The sequence below is a fragment of the Oncorhynchus nerka genome, linkage group LG9b (assembly GCF_034236695.1).
Source record: "Oncorhynchus nerka isolate Pitt River linkage group LG9b, Oner_Uvic_2.0, whole genome shotgun sequence".
Taxonomy (NCBI): domain Eukaryota; kingdom Metazoa; phylum Chordata; class Actinopteri; order Salmoniformes; family Salmonidae; genus Oncorhynchus; species Oncorhynchus nerka.
Genome location: NC_088424.1, coordinates 8094748 through 8120497, shown reverse-complemented (window position 1 = coordinate 8120497; position 25750 = coordinate 8094748). Strand labels below are relative to the sequence as shown.

The 25750-nt window shown below is 41.0% G+C and overlaps 1 protein-coding gene across 1 annotated transcript in view; it reads right to left on the bottom strand.

Annotated features, from left to right (window-relative positions):
• The window catches only part of kcnq3 (potassium voltage-gated channel, KQT-like subfamily, member 3), a 162755-nt gene that overhangs the window by 90451 nt on the left and 46554 nt on the right, over nt 1-25750 (bottom strand). The window lies entirely within an intron of this gene.

Below are 25750 nucleotides of genomic sequence, written 5' to 3'. Positions count from 1 at the left end.
AGAAAATTGGAATGGAAATGGCGCTACACCAAACTGGAAGTATTCCGACTAGCTTGGAAAGACAGTACCGTGCAGTATCGAAGAGCCCTCACTGCTGTTCAATCATACTATTTTTCCAACTTAATTGAGGAAAATAAGAACAATCCCAAATGTATTTTTGATACTGTCGCAAAGCTAACTAAAAAGCAGCATTCCCCAAGAGAGGATGGCTTTCACTTCAGCAGTGATACATTTATGAACTTCTTTGAGGAAAAGATCATGATCATTAGAAAGCAAATTACGGACTCCTCTTTAAATCTGCGTATTCTTCCAAAACTCAGTTGTCCTGAGTCTGAACAACTCTGCCAGGACCTAGGATCAAGGGAGACATTCAAGTTTTTTTTATACTATATCTCTTGACACATTGATGAAAATAATCAAGGCCTCTAAACCTTCAAACTGAATACTGGACCCTACTCCAACTAAACTACTGAAAGAGCTACTTCCTGGGCAGGGCCTTCCTATGTTGAACCTAATAAACAGCTCTCTATCCACCGGATGTGTACCAATCTCACGAAAAGTGGCATTAATAAAGCCTCTCTTGAAAAAGCCAAACCTTGACCCAGAAAATATAGAAAACTATTGGCCTGTATAGAATCTCCCATTCCTCTCAAAACATTTAGAAAAACCTGTTGCGCAGCAACTCATTGCCTTCCTGAAAACAAACAATGTATACGAAATGCTTCAGTCTGGTTTTAGACCCCATCATAGCACTGAGACTGCACTTGTGAAGGTGGTAAATTACCTTTTAATGATGTCAGACTGAGGCTCTGCATCTGTCCTCGTGCTCCTAGACCTTAGTGCTGCTTTTGATACCATCCATCCCCACATTCTGTTGGAGAGATCGGCAACTGTACATAGTCCATCGGTATATAGCCCACCCCATTTACCTACCTCATCCCCATACTGTTTTTATTTTATTTACTTTTCTGCTCTTTTGCACACCAGTATCTCTACCTGCACATGTTCATCTGATCATTTATCACTCCAGTGTTAATCTGCTAAATTGTAATTATTCACTCCTATGGCCTATTTATTGCCTACCTCCTCATGCCTTTTGCACACAATGTATATAGATTCTATTTTTTCTACTATGTTATTGACTTGTTTATTGTTTACTTCATGTGTAACTCTGTGTTGTTGTCTGTTCACACTGCTATGCTTTATCTTGGCCAGGCCGCAGTTGCAAATGAGAACTTGTTCTCAACTAGCCTACCTGGTGAAATAAAAAACAAATTTGGTCTACACAGAAAAGTTCTAGTCTGGTTTAGATCTTTTCTGTCAGAAAGATATCAGTTTGTCTCTGTGGGTGGTTTGTCCTCTGACAAATTAACTGTACATTTCGGTGTTCCTCAAGGCTCCATTTTAGGACCACTATTGTTTTCACTATATATTTTACCTCTTGGTGATGTCATTCGGAAACATAATTTTAACTTTCACTGCTATGCGGACGACACACAGCTGTACATTTTGATGAAACATGGTGAAGCCCCAAAATTGCCCTCCCTGGAAGCCTGTGTTTCAGACATAAGGAAGGGGATGGCGGCAAATGTTGTACTTTTAAACTCGGACAAAACAGAGATGCTAGTTCCAGGTCCCAAGAAACAAAGAGCTCTTCTGTTGAATCTGACAATTAATGTTGGTGGATGTACAGTCGTCTCAAATACAACCGTGAAGGACCGCGGCATTATTCTGGACCCTGATCTCTCTTTTGACGAACATATCAAGACTGTTTCAAGGATAGCTTTTTTCCAGCTACGTAACATTGCAAAAATCAGAAACTTTCGTCCAAAAATTATGCCGAAAAATGTATCCATGCTTTTGTTTTGGTTCTAGTCAAGATTCTAGCCACCGGTTAGACTACTGCAATGCTCTACTTTCCAGCTACCCGGATAAAGCAATACATACACTTCAGTTAGTGCTAAACACGGCTGCAAGAATCTTGACTAGAACCAAAACATTTGATCATATTACTCCAGTGCTAGCCTCTTTACACTGGCTTCCTGTTAAATCAGCCAACATGTCAGATTTCAAAAAGGCTTTTCGGCGAAAGCATAAGATGCTATTATCTGAAGATAGCAAAACAGTAAACAAAGAAAGAGTAGCATATTTCAACCCTGCAGGAGCGACACAAAACACAGAAATAAAATAGAAATCATGCCTTACCCTTGACGAACTTCTTTTGTTGGCACTCAAATATGTCCCATAAACATCACAAATGGTCCTTTTGTTCGATTAATTCCGTCGATATATATCCAAAAGGTCCATTTATTTGGCGCGTTTGATCAAGAAAAACACAGCTTCCAACTTGAGCAACGTCACTACAAAATATCTCAAAAGTTAGCTGTAAACTTTGCCAAAACATTTCAAACTACTTTTGTAATACAACTTTAGGTGTTTTTAAACGTTAAGGCAAGAGCTGATTTCAAGGTTTTACTGCTAACCTACATTACATGGGCAAGGTCCTGCTGTACATACCTACACGTACGCTATGGTCACAAGACGCAGGCCTCCTTCTTGTCCCTAGAATTTCTAAGCAAACAGCTGGAGGTAGAGCTTTCTCCTATAGAGCTCAATTTTTATGGAATGGTCTGCCTATCCATGTAAGAGATGCAGACTCGGGCTCAACTTTTAAGTCTTTATTGAAGACTAATCTCTTTAGTAGGTCCTATGATTGAGTGTAGTCTGGCCCAGGAGTGTGAAGGTGAACGTAAAGGCACTGGAGCAACGAACCACCCTTGCTGTCTCTGCCTGGCCGGTCCCCCTCTCTCCACTGGGATTCTCTGCCTCAAACTTGAAGCTCTCAACCTGCTCCAGTACAGCCTCGTCGATGAGAATGAGGGTGTGCTCGGCCATCCTTTTCCTGTGGTCCACGATCATCTCCTTTGTATTGATCACGTTGAGGGAGAGGTTGTTATCCTGGCACCACACTGCCAGGTCTCTGACCTCCTCCCTATAGGCTTCCCATTAGCTCAGTGCGGATGTTGCCTGTAATCCATGGCTTCTGTTTGGGGTATGTATGTACGGTTACAGTGGGGACGACATCATAGATGCAGTTATTGATGTGGTCTACTCCTCAATGCCATCAGAAGAATATCGGAACATTTTCCAGTATGTGCTAGTATACAGTCCTGTAGCTTTGCATCTGCATCATCTGACCACATCTGTATTGAGCGAGTCATTGGTACTTGCTGATTTCGTTTTTGCTTGTAAGCAGGAATCAGGAGGACAGAGTTACGGTCAGATTTGCCAAATGGATGACGAGGGAGAGCTTTGTGTGCGTCTCTGTGTGGAGTAAAGGTGTTCTCGAGGTTTTTTTCCTCTGGTTGCATATGTAACATGCTGGTATAAAATAAGGTTAAACAGATTTAAGTTTCCCTGCATTAAAGTCCCCAGCCACTAGGAGCTCCTCCTCTGGATGAATGTTTGCTTATGGCCTTATAGAGCTCGTGGAGTGTTGTCTTAGTGCCAGCATCGATTTGTGGTGGTAAATAGACAGCTACGAGAAATACAGATGAAAACTCTCTTGGTAAATAGTGTGGTATACAGTTTATCATGAAATACTCTACCTCAGGCGAGCAAAACCTGGAGACTTCCTTAATATTAGATTTCATGCACCAGCTGTTATTGCCAAATATACACAGACCACCACCCCTTGTCTTACCGGAGGCAGCTGTTCTATCTTGCAGATGGACCGAAAACCCAGCCAGCTGTATGTTATCCATGTCGTCGTTCAGCCACAACTTGGTGAAACATAAGATATTACAGTTTTTAATGTCCCGTTTTCCAATGAGTATACGTTGGCTAATAGGATGGATGGTAGAGGTGGATTACCCACTCGCCATCCGATCCTATCAAGGCACCCCGACCTATCTCCCCTATATCTCCATCTCCTCCTCATGTGAATGATGGGGATTTGGGCATGGTCCAGTATCAGCAGTAAATCCTTCACGTCCAACTCGTTAAAGAAAAACTCTTTGTCCAGTTCGAGGTGAGTAATCGCTGTTCTGATATCTAGAAGCTCTTTTCGGTCATAAGAGACGGTAGCAGCAACATTATGCACAAAATAAGTTTACAAATAAACCGAAAAATGCTGCTACAGAGCCAGTACTGTTCTTTCTTCAGACAATCACAGGGCAGATAGCATGTAGGGTGTTGTGTGGGCAAGCGGGTTTCCTGATGTCAACATTGTGAACAAAGTGCCCCATAGTGGAGGTGGAGTTATGGTATGGGCAGGCATAAGCTACGGACAACAAACACAATTGCATTTTATCAATGGCAATTTAAATGCACAGAGATACCGTGACGAGATCCTGAGGCCCATTGTCGTGCCATTCATCCGCCACCATCACCTCATGTTTCAGCACGATAATGCACGGCCCCATGTCGGAAGGATCTGTACACAATTCATGGAAGCTGAAAATGTCCAAGTTCATCCATGGCCTGCTTACTCAAACATGTCACCCATTGAGCATGTTTGGGATGCTCTAGATCAACGTGTACGACAGAGTGCTCCAGTTCCTGCCAATATCCATCAACTTTTCACAGCCATTGAGGAGGAGTGGGACAACATTCCACAGGCCACAATCAACAGCCTGATCAACTCTATGTGAAGGAGATGTGTCGCTCTGCATGAGGCAAATGGTCACACCAGATAGGGGAGTAAAATCAGAAAACCAGTCACTACCTTTTTTAAGGTATCTGTGACCAACAAATGTATATCTGTATTCCAAGTCATGTGAAATCCATAGATGAGGCCCTAATGAATTTATTTCAATTGACTTATTTCTGTATATGAACTGTAACTCACAAATATCATTGAAATTGTTTTATGTTGTTTATATTTTTGTTCGCTGTATATACTGTGCCTTCCAAAAGTAGTCATACCCCTTGACTTATTCCACATTTTGTTGCGTTAGACAAATTTTAAAATGTATTACATTTATTTGTTTATCATCTACACACACTGCCCCATAATGAAAAGGTGAATACAAGTTTTTTTGTCATTTTTGCAAATATATTGAAATGTATATACAGTGGGGCAAAAAAGTATTGTCAGCCACCATTTGTGCAAGTTCTCCCACTTAAAAAGATGAGAGAGGCCTGTAATTTTCATCATAGGTACACTTCAACTATGACAGACAAAATGAGAAACAAAATCCAGAAAATCACATTGTAGGATTTTTGATGAATTTATTTGCAAATTATGGTGGAAAATAAGTATTTGGTCAATAACAAAAGTTCATCTCAATACTTTGTTATATAACCTTTGTTGGCAAATGTTTTCTGTAAGTCTTCACAAGGTTTTCACACACTGTTGCTGGTATTTTGGCCCATTCCTCCATGCAGATCTCCTCTAGAGCAGTGATGTTTTGGGGCTGTTGCTGGGCAACACGGACTTTCAACTCCCTCCAAAGATTTTCTATGGGGTTGAGATCTGGAGACTGGCTAGGCCACTCCAGGACCTTGAAATGCTTCTTACGAAGCCACTCCTTCGTTGCCCGGGCGGTGTGTTTGGGATCATTGTCATGCTGAAAGACCCAGCCACGTTTCATCTTCAATGCCCTTGCTGATGGAAGGAGGTTTTCACTCAAAATCTCACGATACATGGCCCCATTCATTCTTTCCTTTACACGGATCAGTCGTCCTGGTCCCGTTGCAGAAAAACATTCACCTCTGAAGGTAAATAATGTACTTACATTCAGCAATCCTGCTCTGATTTGTCATCCTGAGGGTCCCAGAATAAAATGTAGCATAGTTTTGTTTGATTCCAAAGTTCTAAAGTTAACCCCTGCTGTTTCTGGGTATGTCATTTTTGACGAAAATTGGAGAGAAAAAAAGGTCCAAACCTGAAGAGGTTTTAAGATTTTTTTTTACTCCTGATCTTATTGCAGCTTGCCATAACAAAGGGGTTGAATACTTGACTCAAGACATTTCAGATATTCATTTTTTATTCATTTGTAAAACTTTCTAAAAACATAATTCCACTTTGACATTATTGGGTATTGTGTGTAGGCCAGTGACACACAATCTCAATGTAAAACATTTAAAATCAGGTAGTAACACAACAAAAATGTGGGAAAAGTAAAGGAGTGTGAACACCATCTGAAGGCACTGTATGTATAACTTCATGACCTGGATTGCCTCTCTTTCCCATTTGTTTGCACTCGTTAGCATATTTAACTAGCAGCCTCCATGGAAATGAGCTACAACTTGTGCTAATTTTGTTAGCATTCTGGTAATAGATTTTTTTTGGCACCCCCTTGTGTACTAAGCCAGTTATAACATAAATCCAGGATGAGAGAAGGAAGTTATGAACATCTGGATACCACCCAACCCTACTTCATACTTTTATCTCTCTCTCTCTCTCTCTCTCTCAGCCCCGCATCCTCTAATCTTAACCTTCTCTCTAAATGTCTCTCTTTACCCTCTCTTCCCCTTTTTTGACCCCTGTGCTTCTGTCTCTGACCTTGCCACTCTGTTCTGGTTCCTACCTAGCTCTCCTTTATTCCATAACTTCTAACCCAGTGCCTCTGTTCATCTCTACTCCCAATGGCTCTGTCCTTGCCAACTCTGGAGTCAAAATGTGCCTACCGGTTCACTCTTTGCGCCCCCCTTCCTGTATCAAGCACTGTTCTCGCATTTTCCTCAAGTATTGTCCCTGTAAAGAGCTTTCCATCCTTGAGGTTGCATACAAATGGGTTGTATATTTGTTCATCCAACTTTGTCTTGTGCTACTATTGGTCAAATTGACAATACAGTATTCATGTCTGTGTGTGTGCGCATGTGTGGGGGGTCAGAGACATGGGTCTTAAAAGTATTGATTTTCATTGAAAAACATAGTTGCATGTTTGGATACAAAACTACCACCCTAACCATACGACATTTGATGACTCTTCCCAGGCAACCGATCACCAAAAAGTATAATATGTGCAACCTAATCAATATTCGCTTTATGGAAATTGGAAAGGAAAAAAATCTACAACTAAAAACCTGAATGTCCCACATCAAAATTCTACCAATAACGTTTTTAACCAAAAGGCACCCTCTTCTGGGGCCAAATCAGCATATTGGAACATCAGAGACCACCGCTGTTCTGAGATCAGTAATTACCCCAAGGTCATCCAACTCAGTCTCATTATCCATCTTGGCACAAACTGCAGTGTGAGGGCGATTGGAGGGCTTCCGGGAGAGAGCCTTGAACTGCTGCCATTGAGGTCGTTGGTGAGGCTACAAACTCACACACACATATAAAGTATACACATGACGGCAGGAGGTGAGAGAGGAGGGCCAATAATCGGAAGGTTGCTGGTTCAGAACCCAGGGGTGACTGCTGGCCTGCCTGCTGCGGACCCCTGACCTGATTCTCTCTCTCTGACCTGCTGTTTCGACCTCAAATCTCAGAATGCCTGATTATGAAAAGCCAACTGATATTGACTCCTGAGGTGTTGAACCCTCAATAGCCAGCACGGATATTATTTTTTGACCCTGCTGGTCCTCGATGAACGTTTGAACGTCTGGAATTACGATCTGGCCTTAATGCCATATGCATTCTTAACCCTTTAACTGACACACCAAGAAATAAATATCCCAACAAATATTTTTAAGAACTCTATGTGCATTTAGCCATAAATGAATCCTTTTCATTTGTATGACTTTAAATTTGATAGATAACGCATCGCAAACACCTCAACCAGCCGGTTCAGTTGCCCAATAATGGGTAAACTCATTTTCTGTTGGAATTTGCACAGACTTTTAAAGTTCAAGAATATGATTCATTAATTAACATTGTCTACTTCAGTTACTTATAATGAAGACAGGCCTAGTTTAATGAGGGCTGATATCATATGAATAATATATGATACATTTCTGTGTCAAATATATGTAAATTCATGTGTTAACTGTTAATCTGCTCATAATATAGTTTAACATATTGAAGATAACCTGCAGACAGGAAATAATGATATGAACATGAAAATATGTTTCTATTTGCACAGACAAAAAAATCCCATAACAATAGTTCTCTATTGTCCATCATTTCATTTAAAAGCTCTGCTACCTGGCCGAGCCTGATGGGCCCTGATGGAATACATCGGGTTAGGGCCGGGTCGGGCCTGATGGGCCCGCCCTGATGGAATACATCGGGTTAGGGCCGGGTCGGGCCTTATGGGCCCTGATGGAATACATCGGGTTAGGGCCGGGTCGGGCCTGATGGGCCCTGATGGAATACATCGGGTTAGGGCCGGGTCGGGCCTGATGGGCCCTGATGGAATACATCGGGTTAGGGCCGGGTCGGGCCTGATGGGCCCTGATGGAATACATCGGGTTAGGGCCGGGTCGGGCCTGTTTTTTCATCAATAACTAGTTTAAAGGGTAGGGCATCACTAAATTGATCACTAACATTTTGGAGATGAACCATTTGTTCATGTTCTGCTGCACAGTACAGTCATATCTGTCTCAGATAATAACATGGTGTCAGATGTGCTTAAACCTAGTTAAATATAAAAGACAGGAGAGATTTCAAAAAAAAGTATGATGTTCCTTGAATTTTGTCAGAGTTTAGAGTAACCAAAAGTAGCTAACAGCTAACTGCTCTCTCATGTCTCTTCAATCGTAGAGCAGAGCCAGAGATAGTTTTTTGGATCTGGGAAACTCCATTGGAATAGTATTAACGCCAATTGTGTAGGTTGCTCATGGTATGTCAAAATGGGCCACACAGTGCATTCTGGGTGATACTGGGACAAGGAGAGCTCTCCTTTAAGGAGTGAATGGTAGTCAATTTGGCGCTAGCTCAAAATCCAATATTAGCATGAATGTTGTGAACAACAAGTACAACATTACAAATCTTTTCAGAGATGTGAGATAATTAACCTTCTATCTGTAATAATTGGGATTGTGACATTACATACTTGAGGAAAATAGGTACGTTTCGACTCATACCCTGACTTTAAGAAGGGATTTAGTGATGATTATCTTAGCAACCACCCGAAGCAGCATGAGAACGTGAACGCGATTGGTCGACAGTCTGCTGGGTGGGGCATTATGCGCTCCTCTATTCATTGCCCAATGGGATTCCCATCTCCTCCTTTCGCTAATATCTCTGGCAGAGCAGCCAAAACCGGGTCATTGCTATGGATACACAGACTCAGAGCTGCCGTGATGAGAGTGCATGTAGAGCATGCTAGCTGCGCGCAGGGAGCGAACAAGTAACAGAGAGCTAATGGATTTACTAAACGGAGGAAGTTGTTTCTGATTTTGGGCCATAAATTTGTCAGAAGCAATTGGGCCTGGGTAGTGTAGGGCCTGAACGTCATGGGCAAGGATAGGGCTCGGGCTTAAAATTAAGTCCTGCGCAGGGCTCTACTTTGACTAAATAGCATTCCTTTAAATGGGCAACTCAATGGCCTGGTAGAGCATATTTTATAAGAATTCCCAAAATTATTTAAAATATATATATAATTATTTCATAATTCCAAAATAACGTTTTAAAAAGGTCAACAACATTTTACAGTCTTGCAATTCTAATTTTATAATTAGTACTGAAAATGTGTGATTAATGAGTTTTGGTTTAGCTAACGTTCACTTCCCGGTTTTCAACCATCTTTGAATGTGTGTTTAAAAGTCCGATAATGAAAACCACACGATCATTTTACTAAATTGCATTGGTTAAGATGGTTAAGATGATATGCCAACCAAAGTTCATGTTTAATTTAATTTAAAATTACTTGTCAAAATGACCTCAACCGCCTTTCCTTTTAAAGGGTTAAATATCCACCCGGTACAGCCAGAAGAGGATCTGGCCACCCCTCTAAGCCTGGTTCCGCTCTTCTTCCTATGTTCCTGCCTCCTAGCCATTGTACTTCTACACCTGCATTTCTTGCTCTCTGGGGTTTTAGGCTGTAAAGCACTTTGTGACAACTGCTGATTGAAAAAGGGCAATGTAAAATACATTTGATTCATTGGCTGACGGCTGGCGTCAGAAGCTCAAGTGACACCTGCTGCCATTGTGCACTTGAGCAAGGCACTGAATCCCTAACCTGCTCCAGTGACGCTGCTCTGCAGGTGGTCCTGTGCTGCTTCCAACCTTTTGGAGTTCAAGTAAACAGCGTGACACATGCACTCAAATTCATTCGGAGGTGTGATATTCAGAGCTCCAGCCTATTTGGAATGTAATGGTTAGTTTGCCCACAGCGCATGTGTCATTGTGGGAGGAACATGCCACTCATATTCTTCAAAATAAAATGGGTATATCTAATTATCTAATATGACTGAACATTTGTCCTAATGCCAATTCCTCGATAGGAAACCTCAAACAGGATTGCTTAGTGTCAAGTCAATTGCAGTGGCTTACCTGTGTGTGTTTGAGTTGTCGTCTACGTGTTATTACTCTTCCAGCAGAGGCTGGATTGTGCATTCCTTTCACTCTATTTTGGTTATTGAGCGTTTTTAGGTGTGGTTGCCTAGCAACTGTGATTTTTTTGTTGCACATGGCTGTGTCATGGTATAATCACACACACACACACACACACTGTACACACTCAGTCTAGTTCATAATGCGGACATACACAGAACATTTTTCTAAATATAGGTGCTCGACAGTGCTCTTTTATGGAGTCTTGGTCCCAGAGGAAACAATTAATAATTTTATAGTAATGCCACTATGCGTATAGTGTCCACCCTAAAGACATCGGCACCAGTATATTTGTACTATCCTATTCTACAATATGATCCCTCTTACAAAAATACAGATACATATATATTGATTTAGTTCTGGCATGACCCAGCAAGCACACAACATTCCGAGAACCATATGTTTCTTAAAGCTTGATGAGGGCGTGGTTGTTCTATGGTTATTTTGCATAAAACCTTCCCACAATGTTCTGGGAATGGTACAGGATAGTTGCTTGGCTTCAGAACATTCTCAGTACATTTAAGGAACTTCACAAAATAACATTATTTTCTTGCTATTTCATTACTTTAACAGAACGTTTCCTAAAAGTTCAAACATGGTTACATTTAAATACATTTTTGGTAATGTTCTAGGAACGTTCTCCAACTGGTTTGACATTGAGAATGTTCTCAAATAGTTCAGGGAACATTAAGAAACCATGTTCTTCTGTGGGAATTTCAATACTTCAGCATAATGTTTTCTGCAAGTTCAAACAATGTATACATTTCGTTCTCAGCGTCAACAACTCTATACTCCATCTTGTTAAGAGTGTTCAGGTGTGTTGGCCGTGCACACCAATTAACAAAACCTGATCTTAACAAGTGCTTGTTTCCTTTGAAATGTGGTCTGTTTGAATAGATGAAAATCAACAACTTAGAATGAGTAAAAACGAACTCCATGGATAGAGAACAGATGCCACGCCACAATAAAAAATACATGTGTTTTCATGATTAATGTCTAAGCAAATGGATTTCCATGTGTAATAGCTGTGCTTGGAGTACAAAACAATTAACCCAAACTAAGCTAGCAGTGTTATTAAGTTTTATTGAAACATTTAGTGAAAGTTAAGGAAGTTATTCAAAAACCTCAAGATAACCTTTACATTCCTTTCAAAACATTCACAACATTTATAGAATGTTCTCAGAACGTTATTCAATTACCTTCAAATAACCTATCATTTACGTTCTCAGAACGTTAATAAAACCTCAGAGGAAAACTTTCAGTCAACCACAGTAAAATGTTCTCAGGACCTCCCTGCAACCTAAAAATGTACGTTTCAAGAATTATGGAAATGTTCACTTCAATTCTCAGAATGTAATTTTTTTTACCGTTTTACCGGTCAGGAAACGTATGGCTTTGTTCCCAGAACCAATAGGAAACCAAAAAATGTATGTTCCCACAACTTCCAAAGAACCGAATGTGCTAGCTGGGGAATACCGTACTGGCAATTAGCATCTGAATACAAAAGTAGGCCGCATACTAGAGGTCGACCGATTAATCGGAATGGCCGATTATTTAGGGCCGATTTCAAGTTTTCATAACAATCGGAAATTGCCATTTTTGGGCGCCATTTTGTAAATTTACTATAATTGATTTTTTTATACCTTTATTTAACTAGGCAACTCAGTTAAGAACACATTCATATTTTCAATGACGGCCTAGGATTGGTGGGTTAACTGCCTCGTTCAGGGGCAGAACGACAGATTTACACTGGCAATACTAAAGTGCCTATAAGAACATCCAATAGTCAAAGGTTAATGAAATACAAATGGTATAGAGGGAAATAGTCCTATAATTCCTATAATAACTACAACCTAAAACTTCTTACCTGGGAATATTGAAGACTCATGTTAAAAGGAACCACCAGCTTCCATATGTTCTCATGTTCTGAGCAAGGAACTGAAACGTTAGCTTCCTTACATAGCACATATTGCACTTTTACTTTCTTCTCCAAAACTTTGTTTTTGCATTATTTAAACCAAATTGAACATGTTTCATTATTTACTTGAGGCTACATTGATTTTATTGGTGTATTATATTAAGTTAAAATAAGTGTTCATTCAGTATTGTTGTAATTGTCGTTATTACAAATAAATAAATAAATCCTTTTTTTTTTTTTTATCGGCCGATTAATCGGTATCGAAAAATCATAATCGCTCGACCTCTACCGCATACACACACAGAGCATTTGGGTTCAACACACCTAGCGCATATAAAAAATACACTTCAAACACAGAGTGAGCACACATAGTGTTACTCTCAGTACCCCCATGTGTGGGAGAGAGGGCGAAGCAAGAGAAGCGGGACTTTCTGCATGGAGGCGTTACCATGGCAACACCCCACGGTCCAGATGCCGGTGGGAGCTCAGGGGAGGCATGCTTTCAAGCGGTGAAAGGGGTTAAAGGGTAAACTACTATGCGAGTGGAACTTGAGAGGTATCGGAGACAAAGACTTTTTCCTACACTCTCACTGTCTCCTTTGTAGGCAACTGTCTCTACTTTGTTTATTTTCCATAAGAAGATTCAATGTGTCTGGTCTATTTGTTGTGATATTTTATTCAAAGAGACCGACTGCTAACCAAAAGAGAAGAAGACCGACTGCTAACCAACTTACACTCTCACCGTCTCTACTTTGCCAGCGTATTTTCCATTTCCATCTTTATTTTCCATTTGCAGATACACTGTCACAGCTTCAGTCTCTAGACCATCTTTGGCCCCGCTTTAAATGACGTGCCACATTTATAAAGGCTTCAGAAAGCCTTCGTAAACACTACATACATGTTACAAATCATCTATAACTGTATGTCATGCTTTATAAAGGGTCCATAAATGTGGCATAACTGTGACATAACCCACTATGTCAAATATGACAAACCTGTGCTTCTTAAAAGGGTGGCATAAGCACTGCTTAATAAAAAGCATTATAAATCATATCAAATTGAGGCTTTACAAAGCATTTACAGCTAATGTTCCCTCTAAGCTGCATGTAAATATCAGCCCGCGCAGAGAACCACAAGATTTAACTTCACTCAAATTTCTAGAGTTTTCCATGATAGTTAACACTATCAATGTTTCCCTTTACTGTTGAAATTGTGATCGAATCAATGCAATATTAGCTGCTTTCAATGCAACATACCAAAACAAAATGAAGTATGTAAGACTTAGTATGCAAAACTAACTATGCAAGAGATGTTGTTTTAGGCAGAACGCATCGGAGTATGATTCTATTGAATCGACAGGCACGACTCGGGCCCATACTCTACACAGAGCGGTGCGTTATAACTAATCAGAGCTCCAGTGGCCTATATGCAAATAGACCATTACCATATATCGATCTGTTCTATTCCATTTGAACTGGACTGTGTTTACAGCATGAGCGGTCATGAGTAGATGCGCTTCTTTTGAGATCAAAGCGAGAGCTATATGTAGCAATGTGTGCACATTTGTTCATATTCTTTGCTAGCTAGTGAGTTACTAACCCAGTACTAGATCATTTGTAGTCAGCAATGGGGGAGTGACTGCTTCCTACAAGAGCACAAAAGGTGTGCATTACTAGCCATCTTTGAAAAGTGAGACAGGTAAAAAGCTTTTTTTTATCTTAAAGGGCCCGTGTTTGAATAAGCTAACTAGACAATAGGCAGAGGGTAGCATGATTAGTCTGATTCTCTGTAACAATGGTATGGGAATAATGATACATTTCATGTTGTAAAGTGGTATCTTGCATCAAACAACAACATTTTACATCACCTCCTTTTTTTCAAAAGTCTCATGGAATGTAGGTCTACATCGCCCACCACACATTGGCTGCTGCTGCAGGCTGAATGATAGAACAATGTATCCATTGTTTGTGATGGTAGGCCACCCTGGTAGCCTACTTGACCACAGTTAAAACTGTAACTTGAGGTGGGTTTTCAGAGTAAACGTGCACTGGAAGTTGCACAGAATTTTCAAGTTTTCAGACCAAAAATTTGCTCAGTGCCCAATTATTTTTTGAGGGAACATTGTTTACAACCCTGTCATGCATCTTGGTAGAGCATTGCAACACCAGGATAGTGGGTTCCATTCCCGGGACCACCCATACTTAAAAATGTACTCACGCATGACTAAGTCGCTTTGGATAAAAGTGTTGGCTAAATTTGATATATTACTCTAAAACATTTCTAGAACCATACTCTAAAACATTCCCTCTTGGGTGTAAATATTGGACCTGACCTCAACTTTCCACAAAATGCTGTTCTGCAGGATGACACTCGAAAGTGCATTCATGCAAAAAACATTGGTGAGGCCTTTAAAAAAAAAAATTTTTTTTACCTACTTTTGTTTTTCCCCTAAATTCCATTTTCTCAGTTATGTTTTTCCAGATTTCAGATTTCCCCAATGTTTCCACACTTTCTTAATAGAAAAACATCTGATTTCTGTGTTCACAGCAATGCATAAACCACATCAGGGGATGACTTTTGAAGTCTATGAAAAATCCAAGAAGCTTCTATTTACTTTGTGTATTTGTTCTTTAATTCAGTGCTCATGCCCTGCATAGTTGTTTGGTTAGAGGGTTTTCTGTAGCGCAGTTATCACACATGTGATGATTATATATTCCATATACAGTGGGAATCACACATGCGGAGATCATCCGTTCACCTACTCTGCGTCTCACAAAGTCTAATGTCCATTGCGCATGTTTCTTGGCCCAAGCAAGTCTCTTCTTCTGATTGGTGTCCTTTAATCGTGGATTCATTGCTGGTATCAAAAGTTGCGTTCTCAGGACCTAACCACAAGATAATTATTCCCAGAGTTTCCCTGACGCTGCCCTAATGATTTTGGCTTCCGATGGAGAGTCGTTGAAAAAGCAAATGGATTGGTTGATGTGAGTACCTAAGATTTTCTACATTATGCACGGACTCTTTGAAGATATGGGAAAAATGAGAAATTGTATGTGCGTATAATCGATTACTAGAGATTTGATCAAGTAATACTGGGAATATGTATATGCAACTTATACAACCCATACGTAGACGTACGTTGGTTCAGAGTGGATTTTTTTTATTCTTTATGGATCATTAGCATTATATGACTGTCGAAACACTTGTGATTTTTCCGTCAGTTTTTCCGTCATACATATAGAGAAAACTGCCCCCAACACTTGAAAAAATGTCTCGCAGTAAGAGATGCTATATGAGTGCCACAGGGTTCAATTATTGGTCCGACTCTCTTCTCTGTATACATCAATGATGTCGCTCTTGCTGCTGGCGAGTCTCTGATCCACCTCTAAGCAGACGACACCATTCTGTATACTTCTGGCCCTTCTTTGGACACTGTGTTAACAACCCTCCAGATGAGCGTCAATGCCATACAACACTCCTTCCGTGGCCTCCAACTGCTTTTAAATACAAGTAAAAACCAAATGTATGCTCTTCAACCGATCGCTGCCTGCACCTGCCCGCCCGTCCAGCATCACGGTTCTGACTTAGAATATGTGGACAACTACAAATACCTAGGTGTCTGGTTAGACTGTAAACTCTCCTTCCAGACTCACATCAAACATCTCCAATCCAAAGTTAAATCTAGAATTGGCTTCCTATTTCGCAACAAAGCATCCTTCACTCATGCTGCCAAACATACCCTCGTAAAACTGACCATCCTACCGATACTCGACTTCGGCGTTGTCATTTACAAAATAGCCTCCAATACCCTACTCAATAAATATCAATGCAGTCTATCATCCGTTTTGTCACCAAATCCCCATATCCTACCCACCACTGCGACCTGTACGCTCTCGTTGGCTGGCCCTGGCTTCATACTCGTCGCCAAATCCACTGGCTCCAGGTCATCTACAAAGTACCCCCTTATGTCAGCTCGCTGGTCACCATAGCTGCACCCACCTGTAGCACGCGCTCCAGCAGGTATATCTCTCTGGTCACCCTCAAAACCAATTCCTCCTTTGGCCGCCTCACCTTCCAGTTCTCTGCTGCCAATGGCTGGAACGAACTACAAAAATCTCTGAAACTGGAAACACTTACCTCCCTCACTAGCTTTAAGCACCAGCTGTCAGAGCAGCTCACAGATTACTGCACCTATACATAGCCCATCTATAATTTAGCCCAAACAACTCCCTCTTCCCCTACTGTATTTATTTATTTATTTTGCACCCCATTATTTCTATTTCTACTTTCCACATTCTTCCACTGCAAATCTACCATTCCAGTGTTTTACTTGCTATATTGTATTTACTTCGCCACCATGGCCTTTTTTTTGCCTTTACCTCCCTTATCTCACCTCATTTGCTCACATTGCTCATTTGCTCACACTTTTTCTTCTTTGGACTTATAGGTGTATTACCACCACCGACCTCCGATCGTCTTACAGTCACACACGTGGGTATAACCATGTGGGTATCTGCTTCTTTTAACCAAATGAGGAGATGGGAGAGGAAGGACTTGCAGCTTGATCAGCGTCACAAATAGACCTGACTTCTGTTTTAGCCCTTAAGGACAACAGATTCATGAGATAGAGTCTTTAATGATGTGTTATGAATGACCGAATGGGTTTCAGTTCAAACTAACTATTACAGGACTAGATTTTAAGTTTTCATAACAATCGGTAATCAACATTTTTGGATGCTGATATTATTTGGTTGATGATATTACTAGGTTAACTAGCTTGTCCTGCGTTGCATATAATCAATGCAGTGGCTGTTAATTTATCATGGAATCACAGGGGGGATGATTTAACAAAAGCACATTTTTAGGCACGAATGTACCTAACCATAAACATCAATGTCTTCCATAAAATCTATACACAGAAGTATATATTTTTAAACCATATTTAGTTAACCTCTCTGAGCCACGGAACCCGGTAGCGGGCTGAAATTCCACAACATACGGTGATCGCTACATAAATAGTCATATTAAACATTCATGAAAATACAAGTGTCTCACATGTATCTAAAGCCTAGAATCTTGCTAATCCAACTGCGTTGTCAGATTTTTAAAAATGATTTACTGTGAAAAAATACGATGCGATTATCTGAGGATAGAGCCCCATAAAAAACAACAATTTCAACCAGCACAGGCGTAACAAAATCAGATACTGCATTAAAATAAATAGTTTTCCTTTGACGATCTTCGTCTGTTTGCAATCCCAATGCTCATTGTTACACAATGAATGATCTTTTGTTTGATCAAATCCGTTTTTATAGCCTAACACGAAACATTTTGTGAACCGCTTGTGTCGTGAATTCCGTCTCATTCCATTTTCGACGACACATTCCAGGTAAATAACCCACACAGAACGTGACTTTTCCAGTCATGTTTGGTTTCATTGCAATCAACTGCTTTGTTTGTAACACAACCAAACCTGATGGGCAATTTCGCAGGACGTATTGACTGAAAGAAACCGATTTGAAGACAACAAGTAATGACATCACTGTTCACCAATGATATGACCACTGTTTCGTTTATTGACTGTATTTTAACCCAATGACCACTGATCGTCTTGAAATCTAGCTGGGTAGATAGCCAATGAGCTGAGGTAAGCGGCAATACGAAATGGTTGTGTGTTGGAAGACCAACCCATGTCGTAAACTCCAGCGAAAAGAGAGTCATTCGCTATTCAAGTTTTATTCCGGAAGGAGCTACGCATTTTACGCACAGCGTTGTTTTGGTAAATGCGCAGATTCAGCTGTTTATATATCAATCAGTATGGTGAATAAGTCAGGGAAAGCTAAATCTAAGTAGATATACAGAATTTTAGAAGAAATTGATCGGAAAAGTGAGACAGAGATTGTTGTAGGAAGATTCATTTAGCGATTCCCAAGTGGAGGAATAATTTTTGAACGGAAAGGACACTGTGTATAATCTGTAACGTGCCTGCAGAAGAGGAACAATGTCACCGTTTTGGACTGGTAAGTTCATCTCATGCTAATGCCGTTGTTTGAAATTAATAATATAAAATATTATTTGTGAAATGAAATAGCCTATTTGAGGCTGTTGAGGGGAGGGCAGGCCCACAACAATGGCCAAAGTGAAATGGAGACAGTAGATACAGCTGGTCTGTTACAATATAATAAAGACAGTAGATCTAGCTGGTCTGTTATAATATAATAGAGACAGTAGATCTAGCTGAAATGTCATAATATAAAAGAGACAGTAGATGTAGCAGGTCTATAATAATATATTCAACCGTATGTTCCCTGTACTCATATATATATATATCTGTTTATTATACCTCAGCAGCACAATATTGTGTAGAGCTTTGGCAAAGTGGGTGATGTTATATCCTTCCTGTTTGGCCCTGTCTGGGGGTCTCATCGGATGGGGCCACAGTGTCTCCTGACCCCTCCTGTCTCAGCCTCCAGTATTTATGCTGCAGTAGTTTGTGTCGGGGGCCTAGGGTCAGTTTGTTATATCTGGAGTACTTATTCTGTCTTATCCGGTGTCCTGTGTGAATTTAAGTATGCTCTCTCTAATTCTCTCTTTCTCTCTCTCGGAGGACCTGAGCCCTAGGACCATGCGTCAGGACTACCTGGCATGATGACTCCTTGCTGTCCCCAGTCCACCTGGCCTTGCTGCTGTTCCAGTTTCAACTGTTCTGCCTGTGGCTATGGAACCCTAAACTGTTCATATTTACTCTTGAGGTGCTGTCCTGCTGCATCCTCTACAACTACTGTGATTATTATTATTTGACCCTGCTGGTCATCTATGAACGTTTGAAAATCTTGGCCATGTTCAGTTATAATCTTCACCCGGCACAGCCAGAGGAGGACTGGCCACCCCTCATAGCCTGGTTCCTCTCTAGGTTTCTTCCTAGGTTTTGGCCTTTCTTGGGAGTTTTTCATAGCCACCGTGCTTCTACACCTGCATTGCTTGCTGTTTGGGGTTTTAGGCTGGGTTTCTGTACAGCACTTTGAGATATTAGCTGATGTATGAAGGGCTATATAAATACATTTGATTTGATAGAGGATTGAGGGTCTTCCAAATATTGAAAGTGTGTAAATAGTTACCCATGTCATTTTGTAAATGTATATATTTTTTTCTTCATATTTTTTTTCCCCATATTTTTTTCTCCATTTTTTGGGGGTTGTGTTAGAAAACCATTTTGTATATAGTTATTGGTTTCAAAATGTATACCTTCACCAATTTGGCCACTTGGGTACATTTGGGCTACTTGTGTGGGACACCTGGGTGACTTCATGATAAATGTCATGTATAGCACACTCATTTTGGAAGTTATCATTCTGAAACTTTACACAAGTACTGTTGCCCTCTTATATTTTTCACTGAAATTGTCCCCATCATCCTATCTGAATGTTAATTTTAAAGATGATACAACAATAAAAAGAAAAAACTGTTTTTTTTCATTGTATTATCTAAACCAGATCTATTGTGTGTTATTCTCCTACATTCAATTCACTTTTACACAAACTTCAGAGTGTTTTCTTTCAAATGGTACCAAGAATATGCATATCCTTGCTTCTGGGCCAGAGCTACAGGCAGTTAGATTTGGGTATGTCTTCAGGCGGGAAATTGAAAAAAGTAGGGGGGTAGCTCTAAGAGGTTTTAAAAGAAATTCATGTTAGCAGGCAATATTAACTAGGGAAATTGTGTCACTTCTCTTGCATTCATTGCACGCAGAGTCAGGGTATATGCAACAGTTTGGGCCGCCTGGCTCATTGCGAACTAATTTGCAAGAATGTTACATAATTATGACATTACATTGAAGGTAGTGCAATGTAACAGAAATATTTACACTTACACGGAACCCAAACCGGCTGCTCACGTGCGCTATCATGCATCAATTTATTTTGCCCCCCCATACCAAACACGATCACGACACGCAGGTTAAAATATCAAAACAATGAACCAATTACATTAATTTGGGGACAGGTAGAAAAGCATTAAACATGCATGGTAATTTAGCTAGTTAGCTTGCACTTGCTAGCTAACGTTAATTTGTCCTATTTAGCTAGCTTGAATTTGCTAGCTAATTTGTCATCGGATATAAACATTGAGTTGTTATTTTACCTGAAATGCACAAGGACCTCTACTCCGACAATTAATCCACACATAAAATGGCCAACCGAATTGTTTCTAGTCATCTCTCCTCCTTCCAGGCTTTTTCATCTTTGAACTTATATGGTGATCGCATCTAAACTTTCATTGTATTACCACGATCACCGGCAACAAAGTTAGTCTTTCAAATCACCCATGTGGGTATAACCAATAAGGAGATGGCACGTGGGTACCTGCTTCTATAAACCATCGAGGAGATGGGAGAGGCAAGACTTTCAGCGCGATCTGCGTCAGAAATAGGAATCACTTCTATTTTAGCCCTTGGCGTCGCAGACGCTTGTTGGCGCGCGCGAGCAGTGTGGGTGCAATAATTGAATAACATGGATTTCTAACTTTATTTTGTGACGCTCGCACATGCGACGTGTCCGGTCTGGTCAGCATGTTAGGGTTGCCACCCGTTCGATAAAATACGTAACAGTTCCGCATTTCACTGAAAGAATAAACTTTTTGTTTTCGAAATGACAGTTTCCGGATTTGAACATATTAATGACCAAAGGCTTGTATTTCTGTGTTTATTATATTATAATTAAGTCTATGATTTGATATTTGATAGAGCAGTCTCAGCGGTGGTAGGCAGTAGCAGGCTTATACGCATTTATTCAAACAGCACTTTTACTGTGCTTTGCCAGCAGCTCTTAGCAATGCTTGAATCACAGGCTCTGTGATGCTTGAATCACAGCTCAAGCCCATCAACTCCTGAGATTAGGCTGGCAATACTAAAGTGCCTATTAGAACATCCAATAGTCAAAGGTATATGAAATACAAATGGTATAGAGAGAAATAGTTGACACGTCATAATTCCAATAATAACTACAACCTAAAACTTCTTAACTGGGAATATTGAACCACCAGCATTCATATGTTCTCATGGTCTGTGCAAGGAACTTAAATGTTAGCTTTTTTACATGGCACATATTACACTTTTACTTTCTTCTCCAACACTTTGTTTTTGCATTATTTAAACCAAATTGAACATGTTTCATTATTTATTTGAGACTAAATTGATTTTATTCATGTATTAAGTTAAAGTGTTCATTGTTCATTCAGTATTGTTATAATTGTCATTATTACAAAAGATAGATAGATAGATAGATAGATAGATAGATAGATAGATAGATAGATAGATAGATAGATAGATAGATAGATAGATAGATAGATAGATAGATAGATAGATAGATAGATAGATAGATAGATAAAACACATCACCAATTTTTTTTAAAGTGCTGAATAATCGGTATCGGCTTTTTTTGGTCCTTCAATAAAATTGGTATCGGTGTTGAAAAACCTAGGATAGGATAAAGTAATCCTTCTCACCCCCCCCCCCTTAAAAGATTTAGATGCACTATTGTAAAGTGGCTGTTCCACTGGATGTCTTAAGGTGAACGCACCAATTTGTAAGTCGCTCTGGATAAGAGCGTCTGCTAAATGACTTAAATGTAATGTAATGTAATGTAAATGAAAAATCATAAATCGGTCGACCTCTATACAGGACATTACATAAAGTGTCAATAAATAGGTTATTAACGTTTTGCTGATTTATGAAGGTTCTCATGATCCACAGTAGTCCAACCTGAGACTACCCCACCAGGTATTCCTCTTCTGTTCCCATGTTGGAGACCAGGGGTTACATTGTGTGTGTGTGTGTGTGTGTGTGTGTGTGTGTGTGTGTGTGTGTGTGTGTGTGTGTGTGTGTGTGTGTGTGTGTGTGTGTGTGTGTGTGTGTGTGTGTGTCAGAACCAAGATGTTTTGGAGTAGTCCAACTTGAGACTACCGCACCGGTTATTCCTCTTCTGTTCCCATGGAGACCAGGGGTTACATTCTGTGTGTGTGTGTGTGTGTCAGAACCAAGAGGTTTTGGAGTAGTCCAACCTGAGACTACCGCACCAGTTATTCCTCTTCTGTTCCCATGGAGACCAGGGGTTACATTCTGTGTGTGTGTGTGTGTGTGTGTGTGTCAGAACCAAGATGTTTTGGAGTAGTCCAACCTGAGACTACCGCACAAGGTACTCTTCTGTTCCCATGTTGGAGACCAGGGGTTACATTCTGTGTGTGTGTGTTTCATCAAGATAAGTGTTTCTGGGTGTAACGTCGTCCCCAGGTTATTGCAAACACATCACATACAATGTCCCGGGCTTATATCAACTATTCCAAATTGGCCTTAATGGGAGTGACCATAGAATTGTGTGTGTGACCTTACTGAGAAAAATGTGTGTCAGGGTCACTAGATAACTGTAAAAAAGGCTAAACCCTGCCCATTTCTAAAATTTCTCTTCTTAAAATGTGATTTTAAACCTAACCCTAACTAATGAAGGCCAAGTTTGGTGCGTTGGTCCACATTTGGGCCAAACTGACTGGGAACAAGACTAGGTGTAATACAACTCACTTTTCACTTCAGAGCGTATTGCAAACCTTCGACCCAACATGTCACCCTTTATAAAGCACGTTTATATCATATTCGACATAGTGGGTTATGTCACATTTGACATTGGTGATTATGGCACATTTATGAACCGTTTATAAAGCAGGACATACGGTTCTAGAAACTTTACAACATTTATTTACTGCTTATGAAGCATTATGAAGCCTTTATAAGCTAAAAGTCATTTAAAGAGTGACCCTATTGCGTTGTGATATTTGCAGAGTCATGCCTGGGTTATACAACGAAAGAGACCAACTGCTGTGAGTGTCTGGGTTCATAATACACCACGATTAATCTGTTCAAAAGAGCTCGTTTCCTCGCCAATTAGTTTTGATGATTCAAGCATTCCTTATATAAGACAACATGATGCTGCCAGTTGCCACTGCTAATGTTGTAACAATAAAAAAGAGCTATAGTCACAGCAAAGTTTGCAAAAGGAGGTAACCTTGCTGACGCTTGGTAGAAGCAGTTGCAGAGTTTCAACAAGAGTTTGAAAGGGGTGTGTTTTCAAGCGGAAGGACTGCAGTGTTATACGAACATTCATTTCAGAGCCAAAGATGTTCCTACAACAAAAATGTGTGTGCGCATTGAGGTGGGTTCATCTCTCAGCTAATTTACAGCCAGTCACACTGTATCAGGTGTAATGCTCAACAAGAAAACACTTGCTTAGCCCACGATGCTGAAGAGACAAGGCACAAAAAAAAATGTCTGAATAACTTCAGCCCTTACCATCTGCACATGGTAATGTGAGAAGAACAGTGGCAATGGGGGGGGGGAGAAGGAGAGAATAATAATGACAGAGTGGGGGTCAAAATGATGCACTAGGAGTGCTGGTGTCAGGACCAGTTGAAGAGAGGACAGGGTGAGAGAAAGGTAGGGGGAGCAAACGAGCTGGTGACAGAAAAGGGGGATAGGAGGGAGTAGGAGAGGACAGAAAGAGAAATGAGTCTGACTGCTAGTGACAGAAAAGGGGGATAGGAGGGAGGAGTAGGAGAGGACAGAAAGAGAAATGAGTCTGACTGCTGGTGACAGAAAAGGGGGATAGGAGGGAGTAGGAGAGGACAGAAAGAGAAATGAGTGACTGCTGGTGGCAGAAAAGGGGAATAGGAGGGAGTAGGAGAGGACAGAAAGAGAAATGAGTGACTGCTGGTGGCAGAAAAGGGGAATAGGAGGGAGTAGGAGAGGACAGAAAGAGAAATGAGTCTGACTGCTGGTGACAGAAAAGGGGGATAGGAGGGAGTAGGAGAGGACAGAAAGAGAAATGAGTCAGACTGCTGGTGACAGAAAAGGGGGATAGGTGGGAGTAGGAGAGGACAGAAAGAGAAATGAGTCTGACTGCTGGTGACAGAACAAAGAGAAAAAGAAGCAGATACAGAAAGAATGTGGCTCTTAAGAGTGGTGGTATAAACCATTGGAGACAATGAGAGAGAGAGGCAGATATACAGAAACATTATACAAAGCTACTATAAGAAAAAGAGACTCAGAGGGATATAGAGGCCCACGTTGAAGGGCTGGAGGCTGACACAGAACAAGTCGCATGAAAAGACAATAAGACAGGATGAAAAAAGAGAGATAGGAAAAATGGCCTTTCGAGTGCTGGCACTGAGAAGAGAGAGAGACAGAAAAAGAGCAAAAAATACAAACAATGAGAAATGTGCAGATGGATAGAGTCAGAGAGAAGGGATGGATTGAGGGACAGAGAGAGAGAATGAGATGGAGGGAGGGAGTGTTGCTCATATAGTAGAGACAGTCTCAGAGGTGAAGGCTCTGCTCAATTATTCACCAACCTGTGGGCTGGGAAATGTCAAATTCTGCATATGCTCAGATCACCACAGCCCCAAACTCTCAATGCCACTGAAGCGAGGCAAGCGTGGCTACCTAATGTCTGAAGGCAATTGTCTCCACCCCCCTCCAGGTGTCGGCCATCTTCCCCAATATCCCGTGTATTTATGCTGGTGTTCTATGTCTGTTGCCAGTTCGTTTTGTTTGTGAAACCTACCAGCGTTTGTTCCCCTGCTCTTGTCTGTTTGTTGCTTTGTTTTCTAGTCCTTCCCAGTTTTGACCGTTCTGCCTGCCCTGACCCTGAGCCTGCCTGCCGTTCTGTACCTTACCCCACCTAACTGGATTATTGACCCCTGCCTGCCCTGACACTGACCCTGCCTGCCGTTCTGTACCTTACCCCACCTAACTGGATTACTGACCCCTGCCTGCCCTGACCCTGAGCCTGTCTGCCATTCTGTACCTTACCCCACCTAACTGGATTATTGACCCCTGCCTATCCTGACCCTGAGCCTGCCTGCCGTTCTGTACCTTACCCCACCTAACTGGATTATTGACCCCTGCCTGTCCTGACCCTGAGCTTGCCTCCCGTTCTGTACCTTACCCCACCTAACTGGATTATTGACCCCTGCCTGTCCTGACCCTGAGCCTGCCTGCCGTTCTGTACCTTTCCCCACCTAACTGGATTATTGACCCCTGCCTGTCCTGACCCTGAGCCTGCCTGCCGTTCTGTACCTTGCTCCACCTAACTGGATTATTGACCCCTGCCTGCCCTGACCCTGAGCCTGCCCTTCTGGACCCTTTGCGCCCCCTCTGGATTATTGACCCCTGCCTACCTTTGACCTGTCATTTGCCTGCCCCTGTATTAGAAATAAACTTTGTTTCTTCAACACTGTCTGCATCTGGGTCATACCTGAAACGTGATACTTGTTCAGTCAAAGGCTCTTTCTCCAGTCATTCTTCCTTGATTCATTGCATCCCCTCTCCTCAGCTTCCT